The sequence below is a fragment of the Stenella coeruleoalba genome, assembly GCF_951394435.1.
Source record: "Stenella coeruleoalba genome assembly, contig: scaffold_48, whole genome shotgun sequence".
Classification (NCBI taxonomy): Eukaryota; Metazoa; Chordata; class Mammalia; order Artiodactyla; family Delphinidae; genus Stenella; species Stenella coeruleoalba.
Window position 1 is genome coordinate 1,698,659 of NW_027646083.1, and position 15,074 is coordinate 1,713,732.

Genomic DNA, 15,074 nt, shown 5'->3' on the forward strand with positions numbered 1-15,074 from the left:
AACTTCTTTATCCATTTTTCACTTTCTGCGATGTTGAACTTGTACTGTAAACGAGGTTCTTGTAAACAGAGCCATTCCAAACTTTGGGGTGGCTGTGTCTTTTTGATTTTAAATTCCCTAAGCTATAGGACCATAAGTGGAAGTGCCCTAGGCTCTGTTGCTTTGTTTTTTAGATGTTTCAGGAAACACCATACACTTCTCCAGAGTGGTTGTTTGCAATTTACATCCCGCCCATCAGCATAACAAGGCTCCCAGTTCTCCATGGCCTGTCCTGCCTTTCTGGATTTTACACTTTTTTCAGATGGCCCTTTTGACCGGGGGGAAGTGAGACTTCATTGTAGTGCAGATTTCCTTTGCAAGCTTGCTTGGTTGGCCAAAAAGGGCGTATGCGTTTTTTCCTGAATATATTCAGGAAAAAACGCATACGCCCTTTTTGGCCAAGTACATCATTGTGGACGTTCGGCCTCTTTTCCTATGCTTTCAATGCAATTCCAGTCTACCTCCTGAAATCGGTTTCCTGCAATTCTGCCCCGCTTTCAAGTCCTCTTGGCAGCCTTACTTCAGTCTATTTTTGGACGATAGCTGTCATTTATAACTCTGCAGGTTTGTGAATTACAGTGCCCCTGAGCTCCTTTCTTCAACTCGCTTTCTTGTGACCTGGCCGCAACACCGCAGGATGTCTTCAGGCCCTAATCTGGTTCTGGCACGGCATGCTGAGCCTTTGGTTATTTCCTCTTCCTGGTGGGAAATGAGAGTTAAATTTGCCCGTCCAGACACCTCCAGCTAGCCTCTCATTGGTTCTCTCTATTCCTGTTCATCTTCCGCAGAAATTGCAAACTGGGCCAAACAAGAGGTTAAAGGCGCTGACTCTCCAAGTGGGGAGAGTGTTAGTAAAGCGTCTGGAATGTTGCACCCGAGTACCAGGGGAAGAAAACTGAGACATATTTGAACACGTCTCCCGATCACATGGTTGATCATACTTGGGTTCCACATGCATGTTTTAGCTGAAGGAAGAATACCTAAAACCTGGGTAGTTGAAACCCGTGGAATGGGTACCATGCAATATGACTTCAAAGGGTCTTCATTTGCTCACCGAACCTCTCCAATCCTATCACTGCTGCGTTTATGCCCCTGTACACATGCTTGATTCTCTTTCGGAGACATAGCAATCCATAGGTTTTAAGATACTTACTAGTCAGGTACATTCTTAGGCGTTTAATATGCGGTGTTGAGTCCATTTCGTTGAGCAAGGAGTAGCTCTTGTCTATTCCATATTTGGCTTAAGGAACTTTATCTGTGCTCATTTCAATCTCTGGTTTTATGCAGCACCCCAACTCACCTTTCCCCTTAAGCAAGCATAAGTTGGTTTTCTAAATTTGAGACCCTGTTCTGTTCTGTAATTCAGTTCCTGTGTAGCCAAGTTTACATTCCGTGTATTACTGATATCTTATGATGTTTCTTTTTCTGTGTGACTTATTTCAGTTAGAATCATCATACCTGAATCCACTCATTGTGCTGCTAAGGGCCTGATGACACAGATTTCATTGCTGAGTGATATTGCTTTTTAAGTAAATACCACAACTTCTTTATCCATTTTTCACTTTCTGCGATGTTGATCTTGTACTGTAAATGAGGTTCTTGTAAACAGAGCCGTTCCAAACTTTGGGGTGGCTGTGTCTTTTTGATTTTAAATTCCCTAAGCTATAGGACCATAAGTGGAAGTGCCCTAGGCTCTCTTGCTTTGTTTTTTAGATGTTTCAGGAAACACCATACACTTCTCCCGAGTGGTTGTTGGCAATTTACATCCCACCCATCAGCATAACAAGGCTCCCAGTTCTCCATGGCCTGTCCTGCCTTTCTGGATTTTACACTTTTTTCAGATGGCCCTTTTGAACAGGGGGAAGTGAGACTTCATTGTAGTGCAGATTTCCTTTGCAAGCTTGCTTGGTTGGCCAAAAAGGACGTATGCGTTTTTTCCTGAATATATTCAGGAAAAAACGCATACGCCCTTTTTGGCCAAGTGCATCATTGTGGACGTTCTGCCTCTTTTCCTATGCTTTCAATGCAATTCCAGTCTACCTCCTGAAATCGGTTTCCTGCAATTCTGCCCCGCTTTCAAGTCCTCTTGGCAGCCTTACTTCAGTCTATTTTTGGACGATAGCTGTCATTTATAACTCTGCAGGTTTGTGAATTACAGTGCCCCTGAGCTCCTTTCTTCAACTCGCTTTCTTGTGACCTGGCCGCAACACCGCATGATGGCTTCAGGCCCTAATCTGGTTCCGGCCCGGCATGCTGAGCCTTTGGTTAATTCCTCTTCCTGGTGGGAAATGAGAGTTGAATTTGCCCGTCCAGACACCTCCAGCTAGCCTCTCATTGGTTCTCGCTATTCCTGTTCATCTTCCGCAGAAATTGCAAACTGGGCCAAACAGGAGGTTAAAGGGACTGACTCTCCAAGTCGGGAGAGTGTTAGTAAAGCGCCTGGAATGTTGCACCCGAGTACCAGGGGAAGAAAACTGAGACATATTTGAACACGTCTCCCGATCACATGGTTGATCATACTTGGGTTCCACATGCATGTTTTAGCTGAAGGAAGAATACCTAAAACCTGGGTAGTTGAAACCCGTGGAATGGGTACCATGCAATATGACTTCAAAGGGTCTTCATTTGCTCACCGAACCTCTCCAATCCTATCACTGCTGCGTTTATGCCCCTGTACACATGCTTGATTCTCTTTCGGAGACATAGCAATCCATAGGTTTTAAGATACTTACTAGTCAGGTACATTCTTAGGCGTTTAATATGCGGTGTTGAGTCCATTTCGTTGAGCAAGGAGTAGCTCTTGTCTATTCCATATTTGGCTTAAGGAACTTTATCTGTGCTCATTTCAATCTCTGGTTTTATGCAGCACCCCAACTCACCTTTCCCCTTAAGCAAGCATAAGTTGGTTTTCTAAATTTGAGACCCTGTTCTGTTCTGTAATTCAGTTCCTGTGTAGCCAAGTTTACATTCCGTGTATTACTGATATCTTATGATGTTTCTGTTTCTGTGTGACTTATTTCAGTTAGAATCATCATACCTGAATCCACTCATTGTGCTGCTAAGGGCCTGATGACACAGATTTCATTGCTGAGTGATATTGCTTTGTAAGTAAATACCACAACTTTTTTATCCATTTTTCACTTTCTGCGATGTTGAACTTGTACTGTAAACGAGGTTCTTGTAAACAGAGCCATTCGAAACTTTGGGGTGGCTGTGTCTTTTTGATTTTAAATTCCCTAAGCTATAGGACCATAAGTGGAAGTGCCCTAGGCTCTCTTGCTTTGTTTTTTAGATGTTTCAGGAAACACCATACACTTCTCCCGAGTGTTTGTTGGCAATTTACATCCCGCCCTTCAGCATAACAAGGCTCCCAGTTCTCCATGGCCTGTCCTGCCTTTCTGGATTTTACACTTTTTTCAGATGGCCCTTTTGACCGGGGGGAAGTGAGACTTCATTGTAGTGCAGATTTCCTTTGCAAGCTTGCTTGGTTGGCCAAAAAGAGCGTATGCGTTTTTTCCTGAATATATTCAGGAAAAAACGCATACGCCCTTTTTGGCCAAGTGCATCATTGTGGACGTTCTGCCTCTTTTCCTATGCTTTCAATGCAATTCCAGTCTACCTCCTGAAATCGGTTTCCTGCAATTCTGCCCCGCTTTCAAGTCCTCTTGGCAGCCTTACTTCAGTCTATTTTTGGACGATAGCTGTCATTTATAACTCTGCAGGTTTGTGAATTACAGTGCCCCTGAGCTCCTTTCTTCAACTCACTTTCTTGTGACCTGGCCGCAACACCGCAGGATGGCTTCAGGCCCTAATCTGGTTCCGGCCCGGCATGCTGAGCCTTTGGTTAATTCCTCTTCCTGGTGGGAAATGAGAGTTAAATTTGCCCGTCCAGACACCTGCAGCTAGCCTCTCATTGGTTCTCGCTATTCCTGTTCATCTTCCGCAGAAATTGCAAACTGGGCCAAACAGGAGGTTAAAGGCGCTGACTCTCCAAGTGGGGAGAGTGTTAGTAAAGCGTCTGGAATGTTGCACCCGAGTACCAGGGTACGAAAACTGAGACATATTTGAACACGTCTCCCGATCACATGGTTGATCATACTCTGGGTTCCACATGCATGTTTTAGCTGAAGGAAGAATACCTAAAACCTGGGTAGTTGAAACCCGTGGAATGGGTACCATGCAATATGACTTCAAAGGGTCTTCATTTGCTCACCGAACCTCTCCAATCCTATCACTGCTGCGTTTATGCCCCTGTACACATGCTTGATTCTCTTTCGGAGACATAGCAATCTATAGGTTTTAAGATACTTACTAGTCAGGTACATTCTTAGGCGTTTAATATGCGGTGTTGAGTCCATTTCGTTGAGCAAGGAGTAGCTCTTGTCTATTCCATATTTGGCTTAAGGAACTTTATCTGTGCTCATTTCAATCTCTGGTTTTATGCAGCACCCCAACTCACCTTTCCCCTTAAGCAAGCATAAGTTGGTTTTCTAAATTTGAGACACTGTTCTGTTCTGTTCTTCAGTTCCTGTGTAGCCAAGTTTACATTCCGTGTATTACTGATATCTTATGATGTTTCTTTTTCTGTGTGACTTATTTCAGTTAGAATCATCATACCTGAATCCACTCATTGTGCTGCTAAGGGCCTGATGACACAGATTTCATTGCTGAGTGATATTGATTTGTAAGTAAATACCACAACTTCTTTATCCATTTTTCACTTTCTGTGATATTGAACTTGTACGGTAAATGAGGTTCTTGTAAACGGAGGCGTCCCAAACTTTGGGGTGGCTGTGTCTTCTTGATTTTAATTTCCCTAAGCTATAGGACCATAAGTGGCAGTGCCCTAGGCTCTGTTGCTTTGTTTTTTAGATGTTTCAGGAAACACCATACACTTCTCCTGAGTGTCTGTTGGCAATTTACATCCCGCCCATCAGCATAACAAGGCTCCCAGTTCTCCATGGCCTGTCCTGCCTTTCTGGATTTTACACTTTTATCAGATGGCCCTTTTGAGCGGGGGGAAGTGAGACTTCATTGTAGTGCAGATTTCCTTTGCAAGTTTGCTTGGTTGGCCAAAAAGGGCGAATGCGTTTTTTCCTGAATATATTCAGGAAAAAACGCATACGCCCTTTTTGGCCAAGTGCATCATTGTGGACGTTCTGCCTCTTTTCTTAAGCTTTCAATGCAATTCCAATCTACCTCCTGAAATCAGTTTCCTGCAATTCTGCCCCGCTTTCAAGTCCTCTTGGCAGCCTTACTTCAGTCTATTTTTGGACGATAGCTGTCATTTATAACTCTGCAGGTTTGTGAATTACAGTGCCGCTGAGCTCCTTTCTTCAACTCGCTTTCTTGTGACCTGGCCGCAACACCGCAGGATGTCTTCAGACGCTAATCTGGTTCCGGCATGGCACGCTGAGCCTTTGGTTAATTCCTCTTCCTGGTGGGAAATGAGAGTTAAATTTGCCCGTTCAGACACCTCCAGCTAGTCTCTCATTGGTTCTCGCTATTCCTGTTCATCTTCCGCAGAAATTGCAAACTGGGCCAAACAGGAAGGTAAAGGGACTGACTCTCCAAGTGGGGAGAGTGTTAGTAAAGCGTCTGGAATGTTGCACCCGAGTACCAGGGTACGAAAACTGAGACATATTTGAACACGTCTCCCGATCACATGGTTGATCATACTCTAGGTTCCACATGCATGTTTTAGCTGAAGGAAGAATACCTTAAACCTGGGTAGGTGAAACCCGTGGAATGGGTACCATGCAATATGACTTCAAAGGGTCTTCATTTGCTCACCGAACCTCTCCAATCCTATCACTGCTGCGTTTATGCCCCTGTACACATGCTTGATTCTCTTTCGGAGACATAGCAATCCATAGGTTTTAAGATACTTACTAGTCAGGTACATTCTTAGGCGTTTAATATGGGGTGTTGAGTCCATTTCGTTGAGCAAGGAGTAGCTCTTGTCTATTCCATATTTGGCTTAAGGAACTTTATCTGTGCTCATTTCAATCTCTGGTTTTATGCAGCACCCCAACTCACCTTTCCCCTTAAGCAAGCATAAGTTGGTTTTCTAAATTTGAGACCCTGTTCTGTTCTGTAATTCAGTTCCTGTGTAGCCAAGTTTCCATTCCGTGTATTACTGATATCTTATGATGTTTCTTTTTCTGTGTGACTTATTTCAGTTAGAATCATCATACCTGAATCCACTCATTGTGCTGCTAAGGGCCTGATGACATAGATTTCATTGCTGAGTGATACTGCATTGTAAGTGAATACCACAACTTCTTTATCCATTTTTCACTTTCTGCGATGTTGAACTTGTACTGTAAACGAGGTTCTTGTAAACAGAGCCGTTCCAAACTTTGGGGTGGCTGTGTCTTTTTGAATTTAATTTCCCTAAGCTATAGGACCATAAGTGGAAGTGCCCTAGGCTCTGTTGCTTTGTTTTTTAGATGTTTCAGGAAACACCATACACTTCTCCCAAGTGTCTGTTGGCAATTTACATCCCGCCCATCAGCATAACAAGGCTCCCAGTTCTCCATGGCCTGTCCTGCCTTTCTGGATTTTACACTTTTTTCAGATGGCCCTTTTGACCGGGGGGAAGTGAGACTTCATTGTAGTGCAGATTTCCTTTGCAAGCTTGCTTGGTTGGCCAAAAAGGGCGTATGCGTTTTTTCCTGAATATATTCAGGAAAAAACGCATACGCCCTTTTTGGCCAAGTGCATCATTGTGGACGTTCTGCCTCTTTTCCTATGCTTTCAATGCAATTCCAGTCTACCTCCTGAAATCGGTTTCCTGCAATTCTGCCCCGCTTTCAAGTCCTCTTGGCAGCCTTACTTCAGTCTATTTTTGGACGATAGCTGTCATTTATAACTCTGCAGGTTTGTGAATTACAGTGCCCCTGAGCTCCTTTCTTCAACTCGCTTTCTTTTGAGCTGGCCGCAACACCGCAGGATGGCTTCAGGACCTAATCTGGTTCCGGCACGGCACGCTGAGCCTTTGGTTATTTCCTCTTCCTGGTGGGAAATGAGAGTTAAATTTGCCCATCCAGACACCTCCAGCTAGTCTCTCATTGGTTCTGGCTATTCCTGTTCATCTTCCACAGAAATTGCAAACTGGGCCAAACAGGAGGTTAAAGGGACTGACTCTCCAAGTCGGGAGAGTGTTAGTAAAGCGTCTGGAATGTTGCACCCGAGTACCAGGGTACGAAAACTGAGACATATTTGAACACGTCTCCCGATCACATGGTTGATCATACTCTGGGTTCCACATGCATGTTTTAGCTGAAGGAAGAATACCTAAAACCTGGGTAGTTGAAACCCGTGGAATGGGTACCATGCAATATGACTTCAAAGGGTCTTCATTTGCTCACCGAACCTCTCCAATCCTATCACTGCTGCGTTTATGCCCCTGTACACATGCTTGATTCTCTTTCGGAGACATAGCAATCCATAGGTTTTAAGATACTTACTAGTCAGGTACATTCTTAGGCGTTTAATATGCGGTGTTGAGTCCATTTCGTTGAACAAGGAGTAGCTCTTGTCTATTCCATATTTGGCTTAAGGAACTTTATCTGTGCTCATTTCAATCTCTGGTTTTATGCAGCACCCCAACTCACCTTTCCCCTTAAGCAAGCATAAGTTGGTTTTCTAAATTTGAGAACCTGTTCTGTTCTGTAATTCAGTTCCTGTGTAGCCAAGTTTACATTCCGTGTATTAGTGATATCTTATGATGTTTCTTTTTCTGTGTGACTTATTTCAGTTAGAATCATCGTACCTGAATCTACTCATTATGCTGCTACGGGCCTGATGACATAGATTTCATTGCTGAGTGATACTGCATTGTACGTAAGTACCACAAGTTCTTTATGCATTTTTCACTTTCTGTGATATTGAACTTGTACGGTAAACGAGGTTCTTGTAAACAGAGGCGTCCCAAACTTTGGGGTGGCTGTGTCTTTTTGATTTTAATTTCCCTAAGCTATAGGACCATAAGTGGAAGTGCCCTAGGCTCTGTTGCTTTGTTTTTTAGATGTTTCAGGAAACACCATACACTTCTCCCGAGTGGTTGTTGGCAATTTACATCCCGCCCATCAGCATAACAAGGCTCCCAGTTCTCCATGGCCTGTCCTGCCTTTCTGGATTTTACACTTTTTTCAGATGGCCCTTTTGACCGGGGGGAAGTGAGACTTCATTGTAGTGCAAATTTCCTTTGCAAGCTTGCTTGGTTGGCCAAAAAGGGCGTATGCGTTTTTTCCTGAATATATTCAGGAAAAAACGCATACGCCCTTTTTGGCCAAGTGCATCATTGTGGACGTTCTGCCTCTTTTCCTATGCTTTCAATGCAATTCCAGTCTACCTCCTGAAATCGGTTTCCTGCAATTCTGCCCCGCTTTCAAGTCCTCTTGGCAGCCTTACTACAGTCTATTTTTGGACGATAGCTGTCATTTATAACTCTGCAGGTTTGTGAATTACAGTGCCCCTGAGCTCCTTTCTTCAACTCGCTTTCTTTTGAGCTGGCCGCAACACCGCAGGATGGCTTCAGGCCCTAATCTGGATCCGGCACGGCACGCTGAGCCTTTGGTTATTTCCTCTTCCTGGTGGGAAATGAGAGTTAAATTTCCCATCCAGACACCTCCAGCTAGTCTCTCATTGGTTCTCGCTATTCCTGTTCATCTTCCGCAGAAATTGCAAACTGGGCCAAACAGGAGGTTAAAGGCGCTGACTCTCCAAGTGGGGAGAGTGTTAGTAAAGCGTCTGGAATGTTGCACCCGAGTACCAGGGTACGAAATCTGGGACATATTTGAACACGTCTCCCGATCACATGGTTGATCATACTCTAGGTTCCACATGCATGTTTTAGCTGAAGGAAGAATACCTAAAACCTGGGTAGTTGAAACCCGTGGAATGGGTACCATGCAATATGACTTCAAAGGGTCTTCATTTGCTCACGAACCTCTCCAATCCTATCACTGCTGCGTTTATGCCCCTGTACACATGCTTGATTCTCTTTCGGAGACATAGCAATCCATAGGTTTTAAGATACTTACTAGTCAGGTACATTCTTAGGCGTTTAATATGCGGTGTTGAGTCCATTTCGTTGAGCAAGGAGTAGCTCTTGTGTATTCCATATTTGGCTTAAGGAACTTTATCTGTGTTCATTTCAATCTCTGGTTTTATGCAGCACCCCAACTCACCTTTCCCCTTAAGCAAGCATAAGTTGGTTTTCTAAATTTGAGACACTGTTCTGTTCTGTAATTCAGTTCCTGTGTAGCCAAGTTTACATTCCGTGTATTACTGATATCTTATGATGTTTCTTTTTCTGTGTGACTTATTTCAGTTAGAATCATCATACCTGAATCCACTCATTGTGCTGCTAAGGGCCTGATGACACAGATTTCATTGCTGAGTGATATTGTTTTGTAAGTAAATACCACAACTTCTTTACCCATTTTTCACTTTCTGCGATGTTGAACTTGTACTGTAAACGAGGTTCTTGTAAACAAAGCCGTTCCAAACTTTGGGGTGGCTGTGTCTTTTTGATTTTAATTTCCCTAAGCTATAGGACCATAATTGGAAGTGCCCTAGGTTCTGTTGCTTTGTTTTTTAGATGTTTCAGGAAACACCATACACTTCTCCCGAGTGGTTGTTGGCAATTTACATCCCGCCCATCAGCATAACAAGGCTCCCAGTTCTCCATGGCCTGTCCTGCCTTTCTGGATTTTACCCTTTTTTCAGATGGCCCTTTTGACTGGGGGGAAGTGAGACTTCATTGTAGTGCAGATTTCCTTTGCAAGCTTGCTTGGTTGGCCAAAAAGGGCGTATGCGTTTTTTCCTGAATATATTCAGGAAAAAACGCATACGCCCTTTTTGGCCAAGTGCATCATTGTGGACGTTCTGCCTCTTTTCCTATGCTTTCAATGCAATTCCAGTCTACCTCCTGAAATCGGTTTCCTGCAATTCTGCCCCGCTTTCAAGTCCTCTTGGCAGCCTTACTTCAGTCTATTTTTGGACGATAGCTGTCATTTATAACTCTGCAGGTTTGTGAATTACAGTGTCCCTGAGCTCCTTTCTTCAACTCGCTTTCTTGTGACCTGGCCGCAACACCGCAGGATGGCTTCAGGCCCTAATCTGGATCCGGCACGGCACGCTGAGCCTTTCGTTATTTCCTCTTCCTGGTGGGAAATGAGAGTTAAATTTGCCCGTCCAGACACCTCCAGCTAGTCTCTCATTGGTTCTCGCTATTCCTGTTCATCTTCCGCAGAAATTGCAAACTGGGCCAAACAGGAGGTTAAAGGCGCTGACTCTCCAAGTGGGGAGAGTGTTAGTAAAGCGTCTGGAATGTTGCACCTGAGTACCAGGGTACGAAAACTGGGACATATTTGAACACGTCTCCCGATCACATGGTTGATCATACTCTAGGTTCCACATGCATGTTTTAGCTGAAGGAAGAATACCTAAAACGTGGGTAGTTGAAACCCGTGGAATGGGTACCATGCAATATGACTTCAAAGGGTCTTCATTTGCTCACGAACCTCTCCAATCCTATCACTGCTGCGTTTATGCCCCTGTACACATGCTTGATTCTCTTTCGGAGACATAGCAATCCATAGGTTTTAAGATACTTACTAGTCAGGTACATTCTTAGGCGTTTAATATGCGGTGTTGAGTCCATTTCGTTGAGCAAGGAGTAGCTCTTGTCTATTCCATATTTGGCTTAAGGAAATTTATCTGTGCTCATTTCAATCTCTGGTTTTATGCAGCACCCCAACTCACCTTTCCCCTTAAGCAAGCATAAGTTGGTTTTCTAAATTTGAGACACTGTTCTGTTCTGTAATTCAGTTCCTGTGTAGCCAAGTTTACATTCCGTGTATTACTGATATCTTATGATGTTTCTTTTTCTGTGTGACTTATTTCAGTTAGAATCATCATACCTGAATCCACTCATTGTGCTGCTAAGGGCCTGATGACACAGATTTCATTGCTGAGTGATATTGTTTTGTAAGTAAATACCACAACTTCTTTACCCATTTTTCACTTTCTGCGATGTTGAACTTGTACTGTAAACGAGGTTCTTGTAAACAGAGCCGTTCCAAACTTTGGGGTGGCTGTGTCTTTTTGATTTTAATTTCCCTAAGCTATAGGACCATAAGTGGAAGTGCCCTAGGTTCTGTTGCTTTGTTTTTTAGATGTTTCAGGAAACACCATACACTTCTCCCGAGTGGTTGTTGGCAATTTACATCCCGCCCTTCAGCATAACAAGGCTCCCATTTCTCCATGGGCTGTCCTGCCTTTCTGGATTTTACCCTTTTTTCAGATGGCCCTTTTGACTGGGGGGAAGTGAGACTTCATTGTAGTGCAGATTTCCTTTGCAAGCTTGCTTGGTTGGCCAAAAAGGGCGTATGCGTTTTTTCCTGAATATATTCAGGAAAAAACGCATACGCCCTTTTTGGCCAAGTGCATCATTGTGGACGTTCTGCCTCTTTTCCTATGCTTTCAATGCAATTCCAGTCTACCTCCTGAAATCGGTTTCCTGCAATTCTGCCCCGCTTTCAAGTCCTCTTGGCAGCCTTACTTCAGTCTATTTTTGGACGATAGCTGTCATTTATAACTCTGCAGGTTTGTGAATTACAGTGCCCCTGAGCTCCTTTCTTCAACTCGCTTTCTTGTGACCTGGCCGCAACACCGCAGGATGGCTTCAGGCCCTAATCTGGATCCGGCACGGCACGCTGAGCCTTTCGTTATTTCCTCTTCCTGGTGGGAAATGAGAGTTAAATTTGCCCGTCCAGACACCTCCAGCTAGTCTCTCATTGGTTCTCGCTATTCCTGTTCATCTTCCGCAGAAATTGCAAACTGGGCCAAACAGGAGGTTAAAGGCGCTGACTCTCCAAGTGGGGAGAGTGTTAGTAAACGTCTGGAATGTTGCACCTGAGTACCAGGGTACGAAAACTGGGACATATTTGAACACGTCTCCCGATCACATGGTTGATCATACTCTAGGTTCCACATGCATGTTTTAGCTGAAGGAAGAATACCTAAAACCTGGGTAGTTGAAACCCGTGGAATGGGTACCATGCAATATGACTTCAAAGGGTCTTCATTTGCTCACGAACCTCTCCAATCCTATCACTGCTGCGTTTATGCCCCTGTACACACGCTTGATTCTCTTTTGGAGACATAGCAATCCATAGGTTTTAAGATACTTACTAGTCAGGTACATTCTTAGGCGTTTAATATGGGGTGTTGAGTCCATTTCGTTGAGCAAGGAGTAGCTCTTGTCTATTCCATATTTGGCTTAAGGAACTTTATCTGTGCTCATTTCAATCTCTGGTTTTATGCAGCACCCCAACTCACCTTTCCCCTTAAGCAAGCATAAGTTGGTTTTCTAAATTTGAGACACTGTTCTGTTCTGTAATTCAGTTCCTGTGTAGCCAAGTTTACATTCCGTGTATTACTGATATCTTATGATGTTTCTTTTTCTGTGTGACTTATTTCAGTTAGAATCATCATACCTGAATCCACTCATTGTGCTGCTAAGGGCCTGATGACACAGATTTCATTGCTGAGTGATATTGTTTTGTAAGTAAATACCACAACTTCTTTACCCATTTTTCACTTTCTGCGATGTTGAACTTGTACTGTAAACGAGGTTCTTGTAAACAGAGCCGTTCCAAACTTTGGGGTGGCTGTGTCTTTTTGATTTTAATTTCCCTAAGCTATAGGACCATAAGTGGAAGTGCCCTAGGTTCTGTTGCTTTGTTTTTTAGATGTTTCAGGAAACACCATACACTTCTCCGGAGTGGTTGTTGGCAATTACATCCCGCCCTTCAGCATAACAAGGCTCCCAGTTCTCCATGGCCTGTCCTGCCTTTCTGGATTTTACCCTTTTTTCAGATGGCCCTTTTGACCGGGGGGAAGTGAGACTTCATTGTAGTGCAGATTTCCTTTGCAAGCTTGCTTGGTTGGCCAAAAAGGGCGTATGCGCTTTTTCCTGAATATATTCAGGAAAAAACGCATACGCCCTTTTTGGCCAAGTGCATCATTGTGGACGTTCTGCCTCTTTTCCTATGCTTTCAATGCAATTCCAGTCTACCTCCTGAAATCGGTTTCCTGCAATTCTGCCCCGCTTTCAAGTCCTCTTGGCAGCCTTACTTCAGTCTATTTTTGGACGATAGCTGTCATTTATAACTCTGCAGGTTTGTGAATTACAGTGCCCCTGAGCTCCTTTCTTCAACTCGCTTTCTTGTGACCTGGCCGCAACACCGCAGGACGGCTTCGGGCCCTAATCTGGATCCGGCATGGCACGCTGAGCTTTTGGTTATTTCCTCTTCCTGGTGGGAAATGAGAGTTAAATTTGCCCGTCCAGACACCTCCAGCTAGTCTCTCATTGGTTCTCGGTATTCCTGTTCATCTTCCGCAGAAATTGCAAACTGGGCCAAACAGGAGGTTAAAGGCGCTGACTCTCCAAGTGGGGAGAGTGTTAGTAAAGCATCTGGAATGTTGCACCCGAGTACCAGGGGAGGAAAACTGAGACATATTTGAACACGTCTCCCGTTCACATGGTTGATCATACTTGGGTTCCACATGCATGTTTTAGCTGAAGGAAGAATACCTAAAACCTGGGTAGTTGAAACCCGTGGAATGGGTACCATGCAATATGACTTCAAAGGGTCTTCATTTGCTCACCGAACCTCTCCAATCCTATCACTGCTGCGTTTATGCCCCTGTACACATGCTTGATTCTCTTTCGGAGACATAGCAATCCATAGGTTTTAAGATACTTACTAGTCAGGTACATTCTTAGGCGTTTAATATGCGGTGTTGAGTCCATTTCGTTGAGCAAGGAGTAGCTCTTGTCTATTCCATATTTGGCTTAAGGAACTTTATCTGTGCTCATTTCAATCTCTGGTTTTATGCAGCACCCCAACTCACCTTTCCCCTTAAGCAAGCATTAGTTGGTTTTCTAAATTTGAGAACCTGTTCTGTTCTGTAATTCAGTTCCTGTGTAGCCAAGTTTACATTCCGTGTATTACTGATATCTTATGATGTTTCTTTTTCTGTGTGACTTATTTCAGTTAGAATCATCGTACCTGAATCTACTCATTATGCTGCTACGGGCCTGATGACATAGATTTCATTGCTGAGTGATACTGCATTGTACGTAAGTACCACAAGTTCTTTATGCATTTTTCACTTTCTGTGATATTGAACTTGTACGGTAAACGAGGTGCTTGTAAACAGAGGCGTCCCAAACTTTGGGGTGGCTGTGTCTTTTTGATTTTAATTTCCCTAAGCTATAGGACCATAAGTGGAAGTGCCCTAGGCTCTCTTGCTTTGTTTTTTAGATGTTTCAGGAAACACCATACACTTCTCCTGAGTGTCTGTTGGTAATTTACATCCCGCCCATCAGCATAACAAGGCTCCCAGTTCTCCATGGCCTGTCCTGCCTTTCTGGATTTTACACTTTTTTCAGATGGCCCTTTTTACCGGGGGGAAGTGAGACTTCATTGTAGTGCAGATTTCCTTTGCAAGCTTGCTTGGTTGGCCAAAAAGGGCGTATGCGTTTTTTCCTGAATATATTCAGGAAAAAACGCATACGCCCTTTTTGGCCAAGTGCATCATTGTGGACCTTCTGCCTCTTTTCCTGTGCTTTCAATGCAATTCCAGTCTACCTCCTGAAATCGGTTTCCTGCAATTCTGCCCCGCTTTCAAGTCCTCTTGGCAGCCTTACTTCAGTCTATTTTTGGACGATAGCTGTCATTTATAACTCTGCAGGTTTGTGAATTACAGTGCCCCTGAGCTGCTTTCTTCAACTCGCTTTCTTGTGACCTGGCCGCAACACCGCAGGATGTCTTCAGGCCCTAATCTGGTTCTGGCACGGCATGCTGAGCCTTTGGTTAATTCCTCTTCCTGGTGGGAAATGAGAGTTAAATTTGCCCATCCAGACACATCCAGCTAGACTCTCATTGGTTCTCGCTATTCCTGTTCATCTTCCGCAGAAATTGCAAACTGGGCCAAACAGGAGGTTAAAGGGA

General features: G+C 43.9%; 1 long non-coding RNA gene across 1 annotated transcript in view; it reads left to right on the forward strand.

The window, feature by feature from the left end:
- Positions 1–1,479: 1,479 nt before the first annotated feature.
- Positions 1,480–15,074, forward strand: part of LOC307181353 — an 881,369-nt gene continuing 867,774 nt past the window's right edge. Inside the window, exon 1 of the long non-coding RNA XR_013826529.1 lies at positions 1,480–1,568. This is a non-coding gene — a long non-coding RNA (uncharacterized lncRNA). The remainder of the gene's footprint in view (positions 1,569–15,074) is intronic.